We start from the raw sequence: 17,967 nt of genomic DNA on the forward strand, positions 1-17,967 counted from the left end.
CACGTGCGCTAGACGAAAAGAGATATCGAGAGTGATAATTCACTGGAGGAAGTTGACTTTGTGCTTGCGTGCGAGCTCGTTTGATTGTGTTTGTGTGCTATGGGATTACTGAACAATAATGAAAGGAGAGCAGTGTCGAGTTATATACTTGAAGAGTGACTTTGTGCTTGCGTGCGAGCTCGTTTGATTGTGTTTGTGTGCTATGGGATTACTGAACAATAATGAAAGGAGAGCAGTGTCGAGTTATATACTTGAAGAGTGGGCTTGAAACTGAAGATTCTGAGCGATATAAATCATTATTTGTTTTCTCATAGAAACATTGTTTCTTGTCTTTTTTTTAGAACGATAATAATTAAATAGTCGAACAATGCTAATTCATAACGGTCTCACATTTAATGAATGCAAATCTAGCTAATGGAACGCGGCTGAGAGTTTCATGGGCCGTGGCTGAGAGTTTCATACAGCGTTTATTAACTGATCTCCTCTGCTTGCATTTCCCAATATCAGCAATTTCAGTGGCGCCTCTGGTGGGCTTGGTCTATATGAATAGGGTTCATGATCTGAACAATAATAATAATAAAAAATAGTAAAATAATATATTCATAATGATAATAATTCGCCAATTCAAGTCCTCCTATTTGCCCTAGCATGTAGATTTTGAGTTAACTGTCATTTCCTGTCGTTAGGGTGGTATTGTATCGATCTGAAAACAGTTTATGAAATATGCACAGATAATTTTTGAAGATTGCCAGTTCGAATACGAATCCTCATTTGCAGTAAATTCGGGTGACCCAGATTTCCCTGTCACACATTAGTATCTCAATTGCTAAGGCCCAGGTTAGTTCTAGTGTATTTTCCAAAGTTTTACATGTTTATTTCTCTCAAAATTGCAGTTCCTCACACACACATATGTTGCGAGAAAATTGGTCGGAATAAGGGACGGCACGCGAGGAAAATTACGCTGCAGTGTACGACTCGACGTTAATCAACAAACTATAAAGATTCGGCGCACCAAATCAAATGTTGCTTCTGAAATATTACCGCCTCGTGGTCAGCGTTCTGTAAGTCACTTTCTAATGAAGAAGGGAAAGAACTTGCTCAGTGGTTCATATTATTATTATAATATTGGGAATCATGAAGAGTTGAAGCTCACGGGTAATGGAGGTAGAAGGATATCGACTCATCTCGCGAAGAATATTTCTTTTTAGACTAAACGTACCAAGGTCTATAGAATAATAGTCTACTTAGCAATACTCCAAGTCCGTGAGAGTAACTTGTAAAAGACCAAATTTGCAGAATTGCTAAATCAAATCCTAACTTCCTCCTCCTCTCTCTCTCTCTCTCTCTCTCTCTCTCTGTCTGAACGAAGCGGTTTCTATCTTTCTGGTCAGTGACTTGATTTGAAAAAATGAAAGTTCTTGAAAATCACACAAACGCTGACAATTCTAAGTATAGTGTTTTCTAATGAAATATAGCTAAGTGAATTGAAAAATAATTTCATTATTAGACAAAAACGTGAGATAAGTAGAGAATTCCATAGGGCACAATAGATAATAAAATAAATCGTAGGTTACTGACCTAGATATGTGGAAAAACGTAAGAGGGTCCAGGATAGTGTCATTGGATAGGAAAGTAATTGATACGTAATTCTAGAAATTTCTATTTTTTTCCTCACGGGGTTGGGGAGTTGGGTAGTGGCCGGGTCCAGTAAAAAAGTTAGAGAAGTGTTAAGAAAAATATTAACTATTCAAAAGTGGCTTTTTCATTTACGATTTTTAGATGCTAATGTAAACAGAAAGTTACGATGATACAATACAACACTCATTACGTAGAATGGTAGTACAATTTACTTTGTGATATGAAAGTACCGTTGAAGAAAAATGCAGTTATAGATACATTCTACGGAAGGAATATTAAAAAAAGACTTTGGTTTAAAATTTATTTATCAATCTAAGAATAACAATATAGTACATTTTCATCTACACCAGAATTATCTACATCATGAATTTGCTGGTCACGTATTTCTACACTGCAATATTCTTTGCAGTGTGTTTTATTACAATGAGCACAGTGACTCATTATCTTTCATTATAATTTTTTTTTTTATTTCGGGGTAACAAACTGGAACTGGAATAAAAAAAAATGTAAGCTAAAGGCCAAGCGCTAGGACCTATGAGGTCATTCAGGGCTTTAAAAGGAAGGTGGAAGAAAGAGAATATGAGCGGAGGTACAGTAAAAGGAATGAAAGCGTGAGACTGAATTAAGGTAGATAGGTGAAACCTTTATTTAGAAAACCTGTTGTAGAAGAGATATGAAGGTGATATTCAGCATCATCATATCATTGTGTTACTTGTTGCAAAACTGATGCATCACAAAACATAAGTACGGTCAGTCTCTCTCTCTCTCTCTCTCTCTCTCTCTCTCTCTCTCTCCTTTGTAACTTTATTGCTATGCCCTGCCCCTTCCTCTTGACCTCGACTTTATTAATATTAGTATAAAATAGTTTAACTAGGCCTCTGCGCCCCATATTTAGACTATTCTTGAATAAATATAAAAACTGCAACAAGTTCAAGTTAAAGAAGTTGATCAGCTACGGATAAGGAGTCCAAAGGGAACAGATGAAAAGTAGGGAGTAAAGAAACCTCCAGCACCATCTATACAGTGTGCCACACAATGCACACTGCAAGCGATACCCACCTGCGGTGTTGCTGTAAGCAAAGTCTGTTCTATCCCCCACTTGGGATAGGTTAGGACAGCCACCTTTCCTGGGGTCCTGCGTAGGAATTCAACAGGTTCCTTCGCGTCTGGACGGTCATCAAGAGGAGGTTCGTTGACGTAGGATGGTGCTCGACTCTGCTCCTCAGGATGGGTAGGGAGAGTCCTTGTTTATAGGAGATGACGTCCGCCTCGTAGGATTTCTTGGAAAAATAAGCATAAAGAGAATAGGGTGATGCTTTACTAATTGTTAGTTTGTTTCGATATATTCGCGTTACTTATTTAGATCTTCTGCTATGTTTCATTGCTCTATAATTTTCATTTTTATTTTCTTTTTCATACATGTAAGAAATTCAAAGAAATGCACAATATAGGAGGCTTCAGACACGCCAATAAGGTGTCTTCCTAATTGCTAAGTATTACAAGAAATGTGGTCCACAACGATCTACAGTATTCTTGTACCTAAAGGAATAAATTTGGCTGATTTGAGAGAAACAAAGCATGCTATTTTATTAAAACTCAAAAGGACTGATAATGAAGGTGAAACAGATATGCAAAAGAGCACGTACATACATACATACATACATGCATACATACACACAAAAACTACATTTCACCTTGAAAATGTGCTGAAATAACTCAAAAAGCGCTTGGTACTTTCTTCTTTCATTTTTCCTGTAGCCTCAGACGAATTTATTGCCATGTGCCACTAAGTGGCATCTAAGCGATATGCATTACTGCCACAGATGACCTCATGGCTACGGAAGGTTCAAAAGAAGACCCTCTGAAATATGGGATCTCCTCTTTTGAACCTTTCGTGTTGTCGATAGAGATCCTCTGTGAAAGTAATGACTTTATACAGAGTGAATTTGTTTCGTTTGGAGCATTTCAATTAAGTAAAATGTATGTATGTATGTATGTCTCCTATTTAACCAACTAAAACCTCTCGGCTAACGTAATAACGATTAGGGGGATGGGAAACATTAGCGAATTTTTTGGACTTTCAGAAATACATTTTCATTTTCTGAACTCACGAGAGCAAGCAGGTCGTCCAGACGTACGCACATCCTTGGCGTGGGCGTGGGTGGTGGCCTCAGGGCGTTGAGATAGGCCAGGGCGCTGGACCTTCGGCCGCAGTCGTCTTGTAGGCCCACGACGTGTCCTGAGGAAAATAAAAGAAAGCAGAGTCGTGTCAGGTGAGCCATGAATCTCAGGCAAGGAACGTTTTCCCGTAGTTCGTACCTGGCTAAAACACCGTATCGTAATTTTGTACCCTACCCTCAATAATTTTCCGTACAGTACGGTTAGGATAACGTACTCAAATTCCGTACCTTTATCGTACTGTAAGCTAACTCAATCTACATCAGTAAAATCTCTTCTTTATTAAAATTTCAATGCTAACAGTTGTAAAATTTCAATGCTAACAGTTGTAAATTAGCAAAGGGACTTTATATGTACACGTCTATATATTCAGTTGTTGGAATGATAATAATGATGATGATGATAGTATTAACAGTATGATTCCTCCTAAGGTAAGGTACGGTTCGGAATCTGCCCATTTTTTCCGTACCTGAACTGTACCTTACCGTACTTTGGTAAAATTATAGTACCGTAATTCCGTACCGTACACACAGGCCAAATATCAATCGTACCGCACCGTACTCCGTACTGTACCGTACGGTAATGCCAGCCTTGATCTCAGGGCCTGCCCGTCTCTGTTTTCAGGGACATTCTACATGTTCTTACACAAATAGAAATGTAACGTAATCAGTTTATCCGATTTTGTTACGTATATGTGAGTGGATAACTTGTTCCTGACTGACTATACTCTGTTTTTTTTTCTCTCTTTTTTTTTTCATTTGTCCATCCGCCTGTGGTGTTTTTGTATGGTAACACTGCGTCCAGGGCTTTAGATAGTTACGCTAATTGTAAGTTTTAGGTAAATAAAAGGATATCTGGGTGTACATTTGTAACTGAAAAGTGTTTTAATAATTTACTGTATGCGAATTACATCGTTAATATGCGAAATAGGATATTATTATAATCGTTGAATGTAAGCTGAATGTAACTATCTAAAGCCCGGGACGCAGTGTCACCATACAAAAACACCACAGGCGGATGGACAGATGAAAAAAAGCAGAGTGTAGTGATTTAGATCATGAAAAGATGTCCAAGGAAATCAACTTTATTCGATGACAACTCGACCATCAGTGCAAGGAGATTTCTTTTTCCTTAATTTTCACCTTAAAATAAGCTTCCCTTGATTGACTGATTCACAAAAAACTTGTGTCCCCGTAAAGGAAATCTGGCTTGCAGATTCAGGATACGATTCGATTGCAATGAAAGACCAAACACATAATCGCGAGTATCTAATAGACTCTTATTCTTTAAGGATATTCTTGAAAGCAGTACCGAATTGCTCTGCCCCTCAGATCAGGAAATGCTGATTTGAGTAGGCTAATTATATTATATATAATATTCTTTCATCTCTTCTTTTCTGTTCCCTTTTGATAGGACTAGCAAACTTTCCACTGGCTTGTGCGTTCATGTCTACGGAAAGGTAAACGCAATAGAGAAAAGAGAGAAGAATATAAGGATGGATAATAATTCATAATAATTATGACGGATAATTCGTGGCTAGAACCGAATCTAGTACCATAAATAACGAAAGCTAGCATAACTTTCTATCATAATAGTTCAAAATGAGACAGTATTCCTGCATATTAGCCCTAAACTGGTGCCAACTGGCATAACAAGCTTCCCAGCAATAGAGTGCGCATGCGCTGACATGTAACATAAATAAATAACTGATTTGATGAAGTTTGGGCTGTCATTCATAGCAATGGGACACATTCGGCCATTTCAGGGCTTAAGACTGAAAAAAAAAGAACGAGTTGCGGTGGTTTGACAGCAGGGTCAAGATATCCAGAAAAAAGAAGAAGAAAGATGAAGTACGACTATCTTTAGGTGGAACTGTGAGAAGACCCTTCAGTTCCCCTAAGAAGTAGGCTTGATAGTCAAGCAAAGTTCGATGGCCAGCAACACTGAAGAAAGGAAGTTGGAACGTAAGAAGTAAAGTAAAAGGCTGAAAAGTAGGGGTCGGAGGGACACTGCAAGCACCCATTAGTAATCCTTACGGAGTAGTACTACCCTTCAACGTTGAAGTCCACGGTTACAAAGGTATCTACTAGGTGGCCATCTTAGGTGCGTAATGTTCCATAGACAACAACAGCACGTTAAATTCAATTAAAACATAAGCATAATTACTACTCAGTGGAGAGAGAGAGAGAGAGAGAGAGAGAGAGAGAAATCAAGCAGTTCGTACTAGGTTTAAGCTCTCCAGTTATTTTCAAGAGAAGCCAAGACGTCCTTGATAAGGACCGTCGTTGCTATTTCAGAAACAGGGAGAGAGAGAGAGAGAGAGAGAGAGAGAGAGAGAGAGAGAGAGAGGTGCCATCGAAGGAAAATATGATGTATATCATTCTTGAAGGAGCCAAAAATAGTATTACGAATCACGTAACGCTACGAATATATCATGTAGTTCGTTGGAGAGACCGGTTTTTTCCCTATTCGACGTTCGAGCAGTCACGCATAACCTGATTCCAACACCACCCTCTCTCCCCTCTCACCCTACCTATTCCAACGGACAATAATAGGGCCCCGATCACAGCCCCCCCCCCCCCCACCCTTCTCTCTCTCTCTCTCTCTCTCTCTCTCTCCCTTAAATACATGCTCGCCGAACATTCAATTTTCACAATTATTACAATCAGCGGACTTGAACGACGATTACGTACGTGTTACTTGTTGCATTTCCTTCACAATCCTCCAGAACTATTGATGTTTAAAATCCACAAGTGAACAAGAAAGACTGGTGGAAGAGATTGCAAACTGAGTTGCATGAAGTTAGACTCAACGTCCATTTAAATTTTACTATACAGTTATATTGCTTACATCTTTTTCTTCAGTTACGCAAGAGATGAAAATGCAGAAACGGGGGCTTAGCACTATTACTGCAACTACTATTTTTTTTTTTTTGCTATAGGCCTACTATTGTTATAGGCCTACCAGTTATCAGTCCACCCAATCGTGAAAAAAAGGAGTACCAGCGTTTTCTGGGATCAAGGAATAGGGTGTGGGCCTAGCAATCTCATCCCTATAGACTTGCTTTTACAGCAAAATCCCTGCCTTCAACCTCATAAGGTTGTTTTTATTTTAAATTAAATATACATAAAAATTATGACAATTTTGACTGATAATCCTTCGGAGCCTTTCGTAGAAGTTTCCAATTAACTATCTATCCCGTAAATAAATCAATTACTTTAAGACTTATAATCCATTGAGATCGTCTAAAACTACGACTGACAACAACTTAGTTTCGATTCTCTGATTTGTAGATCACCTAAAAATGCTGTTGGCACTCGTTAGCGATTACCCACTAAAGTACAGACTTGATCTACTGTCGGCTAACCGCAAAATGATCAGGAGAATTTAGGTAGTGTGTCACAATGAGACTCGATAACACAGCTCCTCTTTTTCCTTTCAAGGATTGTATCTTGGTTCGTATAACACAATTTTAGCCTAAAATTTTTCCATGCGTACTAAACATGGCCGAATCTCAATGGGACACCATGTTTAGTACTAGTCCCTCGAGGATCAAAGTTATCGTTTATTAATCTGTGTCATAAAAATCCACAATTATATATCAGAGTATTTTACTATGTAAAACAAACAAAGACTTTCGAACACCGATCAACACTGATGAGGAACACTGTTCAGGTGTTCGAAAGTCTTTGCTTGTTTTACGTAGTAAATACACTAATATATAATTGTGGATTTTTATGACACATATCGTTTATAAATATAATATTTCGACCGCACAATATAGAAATGTATATAATACTTAGATCCCCGAGGGGCTTGTAATAAACACGGCGTCCCATTGAGCTACCGTCATGTTTAGTACTATAGTAGATTCACATCAACCGTGCATTTGATGTCTAGGCCAGTCCCTTACGACGCTCCCGATTGGCCGTTGATAAGCCAATCACAGGGCTGGAAACTCTCAGTTTCTCTCGAGAGTTCACATAGGCAGGATGTGTGTTCCACCTCTCCTGAGGGATACGTCTTTAACATCCAATCAGGAGCGTCGTAAGGGACTGGCCTAGACATCAGATGCACGGTTGATGTGAATCTACTAAAACACCTCGGAGTATAGGTAACGCGTAGATAATAAGCCAATGTAGCACCCATTCAATTTTAACCTATGATTTTTCCACGTTCTTACTCCCATCAATGCCATCTTTATTCCCAACTGTGTGTGGACATATTCATTATTCATACCAACGTGCTTTTCTGAAACAAACAATCTAGTTTAGGTTAAAAATAAACGTGCATGTCTAGAAATGCATTGTACATGTTAACCAATTAAATAGGAATAAAGAGAAGAGTAGATACTCGTATGCATTGTAAATGTTGCCCCCTTAAATAAGACTAAAGGGAAGTGTAGATACTCGTATGCATTGTAAATGTTGCCCCCTTAAATAAGACTAAAGAGAAGTGTAGATACTCGCATACATTGTAAATGTTTCCCCCTTAAATAAGACTAAAGAGAAGTGTAGATACTCGCATACATTGTAAATGTTTCCCCTTAAATAGCTAAAGAAGTGTATACTCGATCATTAAATGTTTCCCCCAAATAAGACTAAAGAGAAGTAGATACTCGCATACATTGTAAATGTTTCCCCCTTAATAAGACTAAAGAGAAGTGTAGATACTCGCATAAACATTGTAAACAATGTAAAAGTTGCCCCTTAAATAAGACTAAAGAGAAGTGTAGATACTCGTATGCATTGTAAATGTTGCACCCTTAAATAAGACTAAAGAGAAGTGTAGATACTCGTATGCATTGTAAATGTTGCACCCTTAAATAAGACTAAAGAGAAGTGTAGATACTCGTATGCATTGCACAGTTTGCCCCGTGAATAAAACTAAGGGGAGAACCCCATAACGCAATGGTAAGACCAACTATGCTCTCTGGTACTACAGAAACGGCAAATATGACAAATATAGAGAAAAAAAAAACAGGACGTAGTAGAGATGAGAATGTTAAGATGAATGTCAGGCTTAACGGGGGAGGATACGATTAGGAATGACTTTATAAGAGGCTCAACAAAGGTGGTTGAAATATCAAAGAAAATGGAGAAGGGGAAACTAAGATAGTACGGACACTTTTAACTGAGAAGGGAGGAAGGTCATATTGGATGGTGCGCTGTGGAGATGGAAGTGCAGGGTAGAAGAAGACAAGCAGGAAGTCCAAGAGAGATGGAGAGACTGAGGAAAACCTGAAAGAGATGGATTTTCCAAAAGTAAACAAATAGGCCTAAATAAGCAAAAGTATTGACAAAGGAGGTAAAACGTGAATTTTCCAAAAGTAAATAAAATAGATAGACAAAACCAATGACTGACAGAAGTAGGAAAAAAATGAATTCTCCAAAAGTGAACAAAACAGACAGACAAAATCACTGACTGACAGAATGAGGAAAAACACGAGTTTTCCCAAAGCAAACAAAATAGAGAGAGTGAAAAAGAAAACACTGACTAACAGAAGGAGGAAAAACAGGAATTCTTCAAAAGTAAACAAAATAGATAAACAAAAACATGAATTCTCAAAAAAAAAATAAATAAATAAAAAAAAGATAAACAAAAACACTGACTAATAGGAGAAGTAAAAACACGAATTCTCCAAAAGTAAACAAAATAGACAAACAGAAACAATGACTGACAGATGGGGGGAAAACACGAATTATCCAAAAGTAAACAGGGTGTTGCAAAAAGCTTGTGATAACTGTAAATTTCTTGATGGAACATTACCTGCGTAACCCGGCAGGTGAGACATTGCTATATGCCTCTCCTTCCTTCTTCTTGTTCCGTTTTACCTTCAAAGTTTCCTCACTTCTTAAGAATGAATTTTTCTTTTCCAATCTTTCCTCGCTTGATAGACGTCTTGAGAATTATATCTTCGCTCCTTCTTATGCCTCCATAAGTTTTGTATAGTTCTGCCAAAATGTGAGATTGGAATTGTATTAGTTAAGTCGGCAGGGTGAATATTGTAACTGGGGATTTTAAAATTAATTGTTGAGAGTATGAAAGGCAATTGTTCAACTAGAAACTTTTTAAAAAATGAAACGTCTGAGAGAAAGAGAGAGAGAGAGAGAGAGAGAGAGAGAGTAACAGAGAGTAACAAAATCCGCAAAAGACTGCATTGTATTTTCGTACATTCTCCTCCCCCTTAATACAATTATGTGTCCACAGATTCTCTCCCCTTCGTCCACCTTTCTCTCTCTCTCCTCATTCGTTATCTTCCGTGCCATAATTTCTCTCACGATTAAATACGACTCACCTTTTCCCCGGAATCCACAAAAACCGTGACTAATTAACCCCAGGCTATCATGTGCCGAGTGGAATATAGCTTCAAAGGTATCATCATTTTTTCATGAGAAATTGGAAGAGTGATAGAAGGGATTTTATGCAGTTTTCTGTAAAAGAAAACTATTGAGATGGCTTTGCTTGTCGTTGTTGTTGTTGATTATTTGTTCTCCGCATCTTTTGTTTTCTGTTTCCGCCTCAGATCTTAATAACTACTTAGGCTCTTAGAGGGCTGCAAATTGGCATGTTGATCGGCCACCATCTAATCATGAAACAAACCAAATTGCAGTCCTCTAGACTGAGTAGTTTTGATTCTATTCAAGGTTAAAATTAGCCGTGATCATGCGACTGGCAACATTATATATAGGACAGGCCACTACCGCCCCGTGGCTGAACGTTTCGTGGGCAAGGGCTCAAACAGCATTATATGTTGTACGAAAAACTCTACGGTGAAGTTTTGACTTGTTTGCAGAGTAATCGATACAGGCGAATTCCTTGGGGTCTAATCTCTGTGTACATTGTCTGAAGTAAGTGATTTACGAGCCCGAATTCCTGTTTCATGCTTGCCAGTGTGCAGTAAATGTTTACCTCGCTGTCGAACATCTCAGTTCCAGAGGTACTTTATTCCTCAAACTGTTGGACTGTGGAACTGCCTCCCTGAGGAAGTTGCTGTGCATCACTGCCTTCAAAAACTTCACCTTGCATTGTATAGTTCAATTAAATTTTCATCTATTTATCTATTTATTTATTTATTTTCTAAAAACTGATCTCTTCTCTCAGTATTTCCTGTTACCTCCTGTTACTTTTTTTTCTAACGAACACCATATTCTTTGGAAGCTTGAATTTCAAGCCAATGGCCCCGGGTGGGCTGGTTCCATATGAAGAGGGTTCACCCTCTGAATAATAATAATAATAATAATAATAATAATAATAATAATAATAATAATAATAATAATAACCTTATCTTCCTGAAAGCGATTAGACAAACAGAATTTTATTTAGAAAAAATAGAGGAAATCAGACTGCCTTTTCCATCCAAGTTTATGTAAAATCCATCTACGTAAACTGGAACAGAAATCCGACTTTCTCCTTGGCAGAAGAAGAAGAACAAGAACAAGAACAACAACTACAACAACAACAACAACAACACACCTTTAATTACGAAGGAAAGCATTCATTTCCCTTCCCCCTAATCTCTGCAATGTGGTGGCATTGCGCCTCGCCACAATTTGCGTGCGACCTGCGTTTGCGTGCGCTCCGGCCTTTTTTCTTCTTCTGTAATAATGCGTCTGAGTGTCTTGGGGGATTACGTGAACGATCACGAATTAGCCAGAGGACGCGAATTATGGGAAGAATACGGAACTTTAGCCGAAGAACACGAATTCTTTAACACGAATTAGCAAGAGAACACGAAGTAGCCCAAGAACACAGATTATTAGCCAGAGAACATGAATTCCGGAGAACAGGTATTATTATACAAAGAACATGAATTAGTTAAAGAACATGAATTAGGAAGAAAACACGAATTAGCCATAGAAACCGAATATTAGCCAAAGAACATGAATTACTTTAGTCAAAGAACAACAAATTCGCAAAAGAACACGAATGGTAACCAACAACACCAACTATTAGTCAAAGAACACGTATATTAGCAAAAAAAAAAAAAAAAAAAAAAAAAAAAAAAAACGGAACTTTTAGTCAGAGAACACGAATATTGACTAATGAACACGAATTAGAGAAAGAGCAAGAATACTATCAGAAAAAAACACTAATTATTAGTCAAAGAACACGAACATTAGCTAAAGAACACAAATTAGCAAAAGAACACGACTATTAGCCAAAAACACCAACTATTAGTCAGAGAACACGAATATATTACCCAAAGAACACGAATATAAAAAAAACGAACTACTCGTCAGAGAACACGAATATTAACCAAAGAACACGAATTAGAAAAAGAACAAAAATACTTTCAGAAAAAATAACACGAACTATTAGTCAAAGAACACTAATTAGCAAAATAACACGAATATTAGCAAAAAAAACCGAACTATTAGCGAATGAACAAGAATCCTTAAAAAGAAAGAAAAAAAAAGAGATAAAAAAACACGAACATTAGCCAGTCTAAGTTCCTTTTTTTTTTTTTTTTTTTTTTTTTTTTGGATAAGCATAAGGACCCATATCGCCTTTTTAGAAAAATGTTTCTCAAGAGAATCAAGTCGTTTCAGAAACTATAGTAGAATTCCCCGTTTCATTAAATGTCCCTGTAATGTTTAACTTCTTACTTTCCTTCCTTCCTTCCATCCTTCTTGACTTCCTAAATGCTGGACCCTTTCCAGGGAGGCACACGCGAGGGAAAGATCACACAAGACGAAATTGCGGTCTCCGAACATCAAACGTTTATCTAGAGTACGAAAATATTTTCCATAATCGGATCCACGTGGATAGACGCAATACACAATGGCACACTTCCCAGTCAATCCAGTATAAAAGGGGAACCATATTATACTAAAAAATAAAAAAGAAGAAGGAAAAACAGAAGACTGACAGGTACACACGCAAGATTCTCTGACAAACAGGTCAGTGAGGATGACTACGATTTCAATGAGCAGCTGTGCGCTACCAATTCGCAGTAACTGCTTTATAAAAAGAAAGCGCAATATTGGGCTTTTGAAGAATAGTGACAGATCAAAGGGAGTGTTTTTGCTAACTTTGTTGCCAAAATAAGGCTCATTTCTCGCTGTGTAAACAGCCTTTCAAGCTAAGTGGAATCACCTCGCGTTACGGAACAGTTCCGAGAAAGAGTTAACTGTCTAACTCTGTAGCTACCAATCAATGTAGCACACGTAACAGAGATAATAAAAATGAAATCGCCAGCTGAAGTGATCTCGTTTACAGGACGTTTCTCCCCTCATTTTGCAATTATCTTCTTTCACAGTAAATGGCCGAGGTTTGTATTCATCATCTCAGTTCTATGTTAGCTGAGTTAGCAAATTTAGCGAAGTCAGCAAAGTTAGTAGCGAGTTAGTGAGGTAGCGAAGTTAGCGCAGTTATAGGTTAGCGGAGTTAGAGAGGTTAAAGCAATTAATGGCAAAGCTGGCAGACTTAGCGAAGTTAGCAGATACGAGTATACCGAAGTTAACAGCACAGCTGACAGACTTGGCGAAATTACTGCAGTTGGTAACAAAATTGGCAGACCTACCGAAGTTAGCGGAGTTAGAAAAGTTAACGCAGTTAATAGCAAAGCTGGGAAACATAGCAAAGTTAGCGAAGTTAGGGAATTTAGCAAAGTTAGCTGAGCTAGCAAAGTTTTAGCGAATTTAGCAAAATTAGCGGAGGTACTTATGGCACCCTTCCCCTCGAAGACGGAAGTGTCATTCTTGACTAATGAGATGAACGGGAAGGTTGGAAGGAAGGAAGGGTCTGCGAGAATTAAATGGTAATTGGAAATGATGATGAAGCAGATTATGACAAGACGAGAGAGATAAAGAAAAGGGGGAAGATAACTTACTTAATTATAAGGCAATTATCTTCGTGGCAGTGATTTTCACGTTTCCAGCAACTGCGAGTTATTTTCGCTCACTCGGGGAGTAAGCCTACAAACTAATTTGTTGTGTTGTTGTTGTTGTTCTTGTTGTTGTTGTTGTCTGAAAAAGGTGTTTCGAGGTGAGTTCAAGATACAAGAATTTCAGCACAGGATATTTATGATTTATTTATTAGAATGAAAATGTAGAAAATAAATAAAGCGCATGTTAGACAGTACAGAAAAAGGATTTCTAGTAAAATATAGCGTATTTATTTTTATTTTCGTTGGTGAAACAAAGCTCTATTATTTTGACCATAGATTTTAGCAGGCACCCGAGTAAACTGGAGGCCAGATCACGCCTTGTTTATGTTAATGATATTATTTAGGAAACTGAAGCTTTTAAATGACGAAAAGGCGCTTAAATATGAGCCAGAATTTGAAGAAAAAATAAACGATTTTTAAAACAAAAAGATATTCTAGTCGACTCACTACCAGTCGAAAAAGTCTAGTAAATCATATATAATTAATAATTTAACCGAACATACCTACTTACCTAATGAAAAAATATAGAATTATTTTTAATTATTATTATTCTTTAGGACACATTTCCCTCAAACACAAGTTGGCTTCGATTTCCTACTCAGTCCTTTCCTTTGTCTCCTGCTGATGGGTACCTACTACGTAAGGCCTGTCCACACTAGGTAACATTGTTTGGAAACGAAGCTTGCAAACATTTAGTGTTTCTGTGTGTATATGTATATATACACACATGCATAATGTATGTATATGTTTATATATATATATATATATATATATATATATATATATATATGTATATATATATATATATATATATATATATATATATATATACGTATATGTATGTATATATATATACATATATTTAAATAAATGTAAACCCTTATACATATGTACTTACATATTTGTATATATATGTGTGTATGTACATATACATATGTACATGTAACATATATTAACATATGTAGATGGGCATAAGTATATATTTATATGTACACATGTACCCATGTTTTCATATTTATATGTGCATATGTGCATGTGTGTGACAGTCCTTTATCTAAAAACTTCCTCACCCATCTCTATCTCTTTCTCTTGTTCCTCCTCGAGTGCATTAAAACTGCCAAGTAGGATACAGAGGCTACTGCACCAAAAGGTATCCTGACGACAACTGAGGTCTGGAGACAGGAAACATTGCTTGCAAACAGTTTCCAAGAAACTCTTTGCAAACTCTGTTTCCAAACAAGGTTTTCTAGTGTGGAAAGGCCTTTCATAAAGCGGGTTGCAATCCGGCAATCCTGCCTCGTCCATCTCTCTCATCATTTTTTTTTTTTTTTTTTTTGTCTTTCACAGATCGATCCAGTTACGGCCTGCTCCAGGAGCAAGAGCCCGTGCCAGCACAAGGCTGGATTAATCTTAAAAAAAAAAAAGAGGATCAATTGAATAAATTCAAAGAAAACGTATCAATTAAGCAAAATTAGAAAAAAATTCACATATCAATCCAACAAATTTGAAGAGAGATAACGTATCAATTACACAATATACAGAAGAATAACATGTCAGCTGAACTACATTTGTGAAAAATAATCAATGGAACAAAATATGCAGGAAAACTAGCATATTAATTTAACTAGCATAAAGAGAAATAGCATCTAAATTAAAGAAATTTCAAGGATAAAACATGTTAATTGAATAAGCCTCAAGAAAAATAACATAAGAATTAAACAAAGTTAAAAAAAAACCTGAATTGAACAAGCTTCAAGAAAAATAACATATCAACTAGATAAGCTTCAAGACAATATAACATTAATTGAAAATAGCTAAAGAAAAATAATATCCACTAAAAATACTTAAAGAAAAATGACATCAGTTAAATAAACCTCAAGGAAAATAACATCAGTAAAATATACTTAAATAAAAATAACTCATTAAAAATACTTAGAGAAAAACGACATCAATTACTAATACTTAAAGAAATATAACAAATTAAAAATAGTCAAAGAAAAATAACATCAATTTAAAATGGTTAAAGAAAAATAACATAACTTAAAAATAGTCAAAGAAAAATAACATTAATTTAAAATATTTAAAGAAAAATAACATCAATTAAAAATAGTCAATGAAAAATACCATCCATTTAAAATACTTAAGTAAAAAAAACACCAGTTAAAAATAGTAAAAAATAACATCCATTTAAAATACTTAAGAAAAAAAACACCAGTTAAAAATAGTTAAAGAAAAATAACATCCGTTTAAAATACTTAAAGAAAAAAACACCAGTTAAATATAATTAAAGAAAACTAACATATCAATCAAACAAACTTCAAGAAAAATACCATAGCAATAAAACAAACGTCATCAAAAAAAGCAACGTATCAATTAAACAAAATTCCAAGGAAAAATATTCCTAAAGAAACCAATACCTGGAGGTGACGGATCTCTAATGAGGCGACGGAGGAGAAGAAGTCAGCAACCGTCCTCACTCACGGTTACAGCCAGACTGAAACTCTTACATGCCTGTCTGTATATGCCAGCCACCTAAACTACTGCTTGCTTGAAGTTTGAGGATGACGTCTACGTAGATGGCACTTTGGCACATGTGGATGATATATATATATATATATATATATATATATATATATATATATATATATCTATCTATCTGTAAATAATATATATATATATTATAACTATATATATATATATATATATATATATATGTATATATATATATATATATATATATATATATATATATATATATATATATATATATATATATATATATATATATATGATTATCACTAGAAGGATCCACAGTAATACCCTTGTTTATCTAGATAAAATATAATTTTGGAAATATATACAAAGCTTAAAGCTTTCGTCCATCCTCCTGTGGACTTGATCACTAAGCAAATGAGACATGGTATTGGTTAAGAATTCCAAATAAACATAAATAAACAGACAAAAAAAATTAACAAGGTTAAAAAAGGCGAACAAGTCGTATTCCTTTCCATAATTGTCTGTGATCTTCGAGGCGGGAATACTGGAATACAGAACAATTTACTTTTGAGTGAAGAAATTCGCCAAAGGGCCAGAATTAAGAACTTCAGAAATGTGTACAGCCTCCTTCAATCTGATAATGTAGATAACCACCCTTCGCCCGTTCCAGAGTCTGATCTACAAACTACCGTTTTGGCTAACGACCCTCAAGATGTCATTCAGGAAGAAGACCGGCGTTTTGTCCTGCCTCGAAGATCACAGAGAATTATGGAAAGGAATACGCCCATTGGCAATGACTTGTTCGCATTTTTTTAACCTTGTTAATTTTTTTTTGTCTGTTTGTTTATGTTTATTTGGAATTCTTCACCAATACCATGTCTCATCTGCTTAGCGATCAAGTCCACAGGAGGATGGACGAAAGCTTTAAGCTTTGTAAATATTTCCACAAATATATTTTATCTAGATAAACAAAGATATTTCTGTGGATCCTTCTATTGATATCTTAGAAGCACGATACGGTGTTTTTATATTGCATAATATAATATATTATAATAAATCAAGACTATGATTTACAAAGGATAAAAGAGGAAATTAAGCAGTCTTATACCACTTGAGGATTACAGAACAACATACGTAGTACGACCAGGGAGAGAAAGAGAAAAGACGTATTGCATGTAAACATCCTCTCTCTCCCTCTCTCTCTCTCTCCCACCCCCTAGCGCTCCTGGATCCATCATGCATTTACAAATGCATAGTGGAAGGGGATTACCCATTTTTATTCTTTTTCTTTTTTACGAGGCAGTAATATTTGTGGTTCGAGTTAATGCCTCGTTGTGGCGGTCACGTGATGTTACTTAGACGTGTGGAGCTTTTTTCTTATTATTAGTGGAATACATAAAACGTTTACTCTTGTTTTTTTTACTTTTTCTTTTTATTTACCTTTTTCTATCTTTTATTACTATGAACGGCTCGGTCAGATCCCTTCGAAGAAAGTTTATTCATTTGCTGTGCAATTGAGGTCGACATTGAGGATAGAAATTATTATAATTTCCGATCAATGGAAGCAAAGTGAAAAAGGAAATATTAATAATAGATAATAAATCAATAAATTAATATTCAAAGAAGGGAACGAAAAGAAGTAGAGGGTTGTTTGCGGGGGGTGGGGTATGGGGCGAAGGCGGGTAGACCTCTTCCGAGGGGGGGAGGGGGCCGTTTTTTCCCCCGGGAAAGTAATGCAAGAGGGGTGGGGGTGAGATAACTGT

At 36.3% G+C, this 17,967-nt stretch overlaps 1 long non-coding RNA gene across 1 annotated transcript; it reads right to left on the minus strand.

Annotated features, from left to right (window-relative positions):
• Positions 1-1,931: 1,931 nt before the first annotated feature.
• On the minus strand, positions 1,932-16,222 carry LOC135219916 (uncharacterized). The gene is made up of 5 exons (XR_010315530.1): positions 16,126-16,222; positions 13,652-13,787; positions 9,586-9,770; positions 3,750-3,877; positions 1,932-2,918 (listed from the first exon to the last, which is right to left on the minus strand). It is a non-coding gene; the product is annotated as an uncharacterized LOC135219916 (long non-coding RNA).
• Between the last annotated feature and the right edge of the window lie 1,745 nt (positions 16,223-17,967).

This window comes from Macrobrachium nipponense, chromosome 1, assembly GCF_015104395.2.
Source record: "Macrobrachium nipponense isolate FS-2020 chromosome 1, ASM1510439v2, whole genome shotgun sequence".
NCBI classification, from domain to species: Eukaryota; Metazoa; Arthropoda; class Malacostraca; order Decapoda; family Palaemonidae; genus Macrobrachium; species Macrobrachium nipponense.